General features: G+C 47.4%; 1 protein-coding gene across 4 annotated transcripts in view; it reads left to right on the top strand.

The window, feature by feature from the left end:
* Nucleotides 1-824: 824 nt before the first annotated feature.
* Nucleotides 825-6,000, top strand: part of LOC138521546 (uncharacterized) — a 349,602-nt gene continuing 344,426 nt past the window's right edge. The window contains exons 1-2 of one of the 4 annotated variants that reach the window (XM_069634500.1): nt 825-888; nt 1,242-1,323. The gene's annotated coding sequence lies outside the window, so the exon portion shown is untranslated. Of the gene's footprint in view, nt 1,148-1,241; nt 1,324-6,000 lie in introns of all 4 variants that reach the window. The other 3 variants (XM_069634517.1, XM_069634492.1, XM_069634509.1) reach the window with 3 other exon arrangements.

The following is a 6,000-nucleotide window of genomic DNA, read 5'->3' as shown; positions in this document are numbered from 1 at the left end:
CTTCCTTACTCCAACAGCCTTAGCAGCTAACAGCCCCACCCTTGTCCTCCACCATCTTGCGCAAGCCCAATTCTCCTGTAAAAAATGTATTAAAACAAGATGGCTGGCACCGCCATAAGAAAAGGGACTTGGCCCCTTTTCCTTTTCTATGGCAGTGGCCGCTGGCAGGAGGAGCGCTGGGACCAGAGCACAAAATGGGGAGGTAAGTGAGGGAGGCAGGGTGGGGAGGATGTATGTGATTATTTCGAAATACGAACATTTCGAAGACATAAATGTCGAATTTTAAATGTTTGTATTCTAAATAAGCACCCAACTGCTAAATGACCTTTCTAAACCCTGCTCCCCGACCCCCTTACTTACCTTTTGGCAGCACACTTCGCTGTGTGCCACCGAGTCCCTGCAGCGCCAGTTCCCTTCACTTCTCAGGATGGGAACCGGCACTGCAGGATCCCTTTCCTTTTTCAAAACGTTGTTGTTTTGGATGCAGGGGACACCACTGCCACCCACGATTCCATTATAGCGAACAAAGGTGTGGGGGGAAACTCCTGCTTCACTTTTTCACTAAAATGAAAACCAAATGGTTGAAATGTTCGCATTTTGGGCTGTATGTAATTTTGGTACAGCCGAAATCTATTCGTTTTTTTTGTATTTACAATACTTTTGGTCGATACTGTGTGGGGATAGGGTATGTTTAGTTTTGTCAGATGATGGGGGGTTGGGGACATGGGGAGAATACTTACAACATTATTGACATGTTGATACCGGAGCATCATTGTGACATCATCACTCTACGGCATGATGATGTCACAATGTAAATAGCAGCCATTTTTGGAAACCATAGTATGGTGCGGTGCAGAGTTGGGAGAAAAAGTCAACCGGCTACTGTGGGTAAGTTTGTTTAGATTCAGGTGGGGCAGTCCGGCTAATATAAGACTGATCACTAAAGCATGGGATACGGTATTCAAACACATATTTCCACCAGAGGAGATTAAGACAGGAAGGAGAGCAAGCCTTAGGACCGCGCATCCCACATCCTAAGAAGGAAGAAACCTGTAATAAACGCACATAGCCACCTTGGAAATATTGGCAAGACCAGGCGGACTAGCTACGACCTAAAGAAGCAATATTTGGATGACATTTTCACCATGTGGGTAAAAGTGTAAACAATGTACCATCTTTCTTGCAGTATTTAAAGTGATAACATACATTTTAACAAACAGAGGTATGATTTGTATCATTAGGGGGAGTATCCTGTGGGAAGGAAGAGAGTACATCCAGAAATTGGAGGAACTATACACAACCACAGGGTCAGAGCAAGTCCAGGTGATTATCAATTAACAAATCATGACAGATAGGAGTGTAACTTTATAATGAAATGAGAATTGATAGATATATTCTTGATTACTTTTTTGTAGATGTAATTAACAGAAACACAATAGTGACAGAAGCGAAGTTGAAAAAATAGCTCCTGATGAAGGGAAGAGAACCTGCACCCGCTCCCCTGAACTAGCAAATTCCTCTCTGCGTTTCTCCCCACGCATCCCTCTCTGTGTTGCTCCCCACGCATCCCTCTGTGTTGCTCCCCACGCATCCCTCTCTATGTTGCTCCCCATGCAGCCCTCTCTGCATTGCTCCTCACACATCTCTCACTGCACTGCTCCCCATGCATCCCTCGCTGCACTGTTCCCCATGCATCCCTTGCTGTGTTGCTCCCCACACATCCCTTTCCGCGTTCTCCCCACGTAACTGTCCCTTACGTTCTGTGACCATTGTGTTGTCTTTCCACTATATTGTATTCACTATTGTATTGCCATTCCATCGCACTGCCTGCATTTCCTCTTACTTCCAGGTTTCCTTGTACCATAGGTGTGTGTGATTTTTGTCTCTTGGGTTACTATTGTACTGTTACATGCTGCATCCTTGCATTTCTCTTCCTCCCTTCTAGGGCCCCTTTGACTTCCTGCTTTGTATTCTTGTACTGTACTTGCATTCTCACGACCTTCAGTTCCATTGGAGTGTACTTTTGTTGCTTGCAATTTTCTTCTCCACCAACGTTAGGACCTTGCAAGGTCCAGTGTTCTTGTTCTGTGTCGTATGTACATGTTGCCTCTCTTGTGGTGTGTGATAACCTTGTGTTCCTCCCTCCTGTTTGGCCCTAGTGTTTGACCCCCCCTCCAGTTTGGGCTGCTCACCCCTTGGATCCTCACCCTCCGCCCTGCACCCTCTATGGTGCTCTCTGTCTCCTCTATCTTCTCTAACTGCTATTAAACCGGCTATCCTATCCCTCTCAATAAGTCTGGTAGGAAGACGCTCAAGAGGGACATCCTGGTCTCTGACCCAGGCCTCTCTATCGCTGATACTTACCAGTGCTTCCTCCAGACAAACCCTCACCAACATCCTCTTTATAGCTCCCTCTCCAGGCCTATGGACCCCTCCTATGGTCTCTATTCTCTGTCCTTTTTCCTCTTCTCCTATTAATGGTAGCACCTGGTGGGAGGCCCTCCTGGCCCCCCTTCCACTTCTTCAAGACCATCATTAATGTCTATTTAAATTGTACCGTCTTGGTCCAGGGCCCTCAGGCCAATCTCCTTTTCGATAGACGCTTCACGCGTCTCATCAACTTCCTGTCTTCTCCTACTACTCCTATCTACCCCAATCTGACTCCTCTGCCGCCTACCTCCTATGCCACCTCGCTGGCTTCCTCCGCTGCTACTTTGGCCGCTCTGCCTTCTCCTCCCTTCGCCACCTCTCCGGCAATCTCTCTGTTAGGCAGAATTATATGCAGTACCCTTTGGGAACACCACACACAATTAAGACTACAAGTGACAGTACAAATTCACCTTTGGTACAAGCATATACTACACAGTAAAGTGGTAGCGATGGCTGAGCAGCCAGACCTATCTCAAGAGCAAGTGAGCAGTATCAATAGTTACACAAAGGACAGCTATTAGTATGATTCAAACAAATACTGACTCAAGGTTTCTGAGTAAAAGAATATACATTTATTTACACATCAGTTGTAAAACATTTCACTAAAGTAAAGCAGTTGAAAGATCACACTCTTAATACGCTATACCACACCCAATAGATTCTGGACAAGTTAGGCTCAAAATGAGGTGTGAGCAAAATGGCACTCCAGCAATTTAAAAGGAGGGAACGACAAAGTTAGACAAGAATTGAGCAGCACCAACAAGTAAGTAAGCAGGGCAATCTAGAAAAAGGAACTACAATGAGGAAATCAAATTAAAGGGGCCTGGCCCAAAGTCAATGGACCAAAGTCTTTGCTCAAGATCCCACAGTTTAGGGTAGTTCGCGGTTAAGTCTTTGCGAAGAGTTCTGGACGAAGTTGGTCGGCAGAAAAGTTAGTTTAAAGAATGGAGAAGGACAAGCCCTCAGATTGGCAAAAGGTTTCACACACTTTCACCACGGCTGGACGAAACGAACAACCGGATTTGAACAGTACCTTAAATGGGGAAGAAGGCTGTAGCTGAGGCGGATGCTCCTGGCAGGTCCTGCAGGGTCACGGTTCCTGAAGTGACTGTCAGACTGACATGAAGTAGGAACACTGGAGGGTCCTGCACTGCCCAGGGAAGAAACCAGCAGCAAAGCAAAGCAACGAATAAAAGGTGCGCTCCTTAAAATGCAAGCAGGGTCCGTTCCTCCTGGCTATCCGGTTCACTGTAGCTCTGTAAAGCAAATTCGACGAGAAGGGAGGCCTGGCGAGCAGTTTGGTAAACGTGTTGTTCCCACCAGCTCAAGGGGAGAAGATTCCTTGCAGATCTTCCCTGTTGTTTGAGTCTGAAGATTCGGACCTGCAGCAGGGCTTCACTGGGAGTTTCAGTCAGTGTAGGGGTCCTCTTCTGTCAGCTCCTCTTCGGTTCTTTCATTCCAGTGGCGAATCTGCCTTTACAGTTCCAGAGACCTGCTTTTTATGCAGTTTTCCCCCATTCACACAGCCTGGCTGTCAATCACACAGCAGGGTGGCTGTCCCACCGGGACAGTCACCACAGCCAATCAGATCAGAGTGCGACATCGGTCTCCAAGGAGACCCTGTGCAGGGAGTCCTAAGCCCCTCCCTCACAACCTTTCCCCCCCAGACATACAGGCGCCTAAAGAGGGCTTCTGTGCAGAAGCCCGCAAAAGGACGGTGAACAAAGGAACCAAATCTGGTTTGGCGCGCAGAGTAAAAGACGAGTAAGACTTTTACAAAAAGAGATTGGTGACTAAACACAGCCAGAACCGTATAAAAACATATATGGTCTAGCGGGTTTAAGTAAAGGCTACCAAGATAGCCTAAAACAATGCCAGGGCTATTTAAGATAACCGCGGTAGGAAACATAGGGTATTTACCACTGCCACCAGCCAAGTCTTAATGAAAAGGGAGCAAAACAATGCTCCAAGAGAAACAGACAAAAAGGGATAAGTATTAACCCTTTCCAGAACTCTATTTAAGATAGTTTGTACTGGGTCTGTGAGTTTTAAAAGAGACTAATAAAGTAAATGGCAACTTTACATGTTCTGGGAGACAGTAGTCAGTCCCAGAAAATGGAGTCGGAGTTGGGAAGTTAAAAAGACAAACCTGTGTCACTGCACTGAAGGTGCTGTGTAACGCACAATAAAAAGATGATGCCTATGGAGTAGGTGAGGCTCCACAGTCTATGAACACAAGAAAATGTTAAACAAAAATGGCAAAACACATGTAAGAGTGGAAGAAAATCCAAGAAATCCAGCAAAGCTGCTGAGGGACTCAGTAGGTAAGGGAAATTAGCCATTCTGGAGAATTCTCCCTAACACTCTCCCTCCTCTCTGACTTCCCTGCCTCCTCCTCTGTCCTTCTTTGCCCATTCTCAGGCACCTCTAACACTTCCGCAGGGCATATCTCATGCGTGTACCCCTCCACAGAAGTCTTGCAAAGGTAGCAATCTGTACCACGTTGCTACTCTTATCTCTTTCTCTGCTGTCAAACACTCCTCGGACATCTGCTGTTTCCTGGATGAGCTTGATATATGTGTACTCGGTCTCACCGAGACTTGATTCACGGCCAGCTCTGTCACGAGTTTTGACACTCTACTCCCTGATGGCTACAAGATCCTCCCCAAACCCAGAACCAACCGTCCGGCTGGGGAGTAGCCTTGATCTTCCCGGAGTGGATCCCTGCTTCTGTCATTCCTACGCAGGCCTACTCCTACTTTGAATGCCTGGTCTGCAGGCTCTCAATCTCTCCTGGCCTCTCACTCACTGTGGCCACCATCTACAGGCCACCTCGCCTGGTCGCCCTCTTCCTCTCTAAATGGGCTGACCTCTACTCCTCCCTCCTTACCGCTATCTTTCAACTTCTACTCCGCGGAGACCAGCACATCCACTTGGATGCTTCTAGTCCCTACTCTGTGCTCTTTTGCATCCTCTTCTCTCTCTCTATTCTACCCTCTGGCCCAGCTCACACTGCAGGGCACATCCTGAAGGTTCTGATCTCGTCACACATCCCCCCTCCAACCCTCTCACCACTCCTCTCTCTTGAACTGACCATTTTCATCTTTCTATCTCTAACACTCTAGATGTCCTTGCCCCTGTCATGAGGATCCGTTTGAAGCCTGCATCCAAGTGTAACTCTTGGTACGATTCTGACCTTGTCAGCCTTAAGCGCAAGTGTAGGGTTGCTGAGAGGAAATGGAGGGCATCAAGCACATCCTGTGACAAACTGGCCTGCTGCCTTCTCCAAAGGCAATACAGACTCTCTGGGCCTCATTATGAGGAAGGCGGTAGAGGGTTAACGGTGCCGGTAGAGCTTCCGGTGCCGTTAACCCTCTACCGCCTCATTACGAGGTCTGCTTGCGGGTCCCGCTAAGGACGCCTGGTAAAACCAGTGAACAAATTACTCATGTTCTTTTGGAAGAATTATTCTTTATTTTTAAATACCAATTGGTAAAACCAGGCGTCCTTAGCTGGACCCGCTAGCAGACCAGGATGCTAACAACGGGCCCGTCATTAAAGGGCCCGTTG

The sequence above is a fragment of the Ambystoma mexicanum genome, chromosome 1q (genome assembly GCF_040938575.1).
Source record: "Ambystoma mexicanum isolate Mex_15411 chromosome 1q, UKY_AmexF1_1, whole genome shotgun sequence".
NCBI lineage: Eukaryota > Metazoa > Chordata > Amphibia > Caudata > Ambystomatidae > Ambystoma > Ambystoma mexicanum.
The sequence above is the reverse complement of the archived record's forward strand: the minus strand, read 5'-3'. Positions and strand labels throughout refer to the sequence as shown.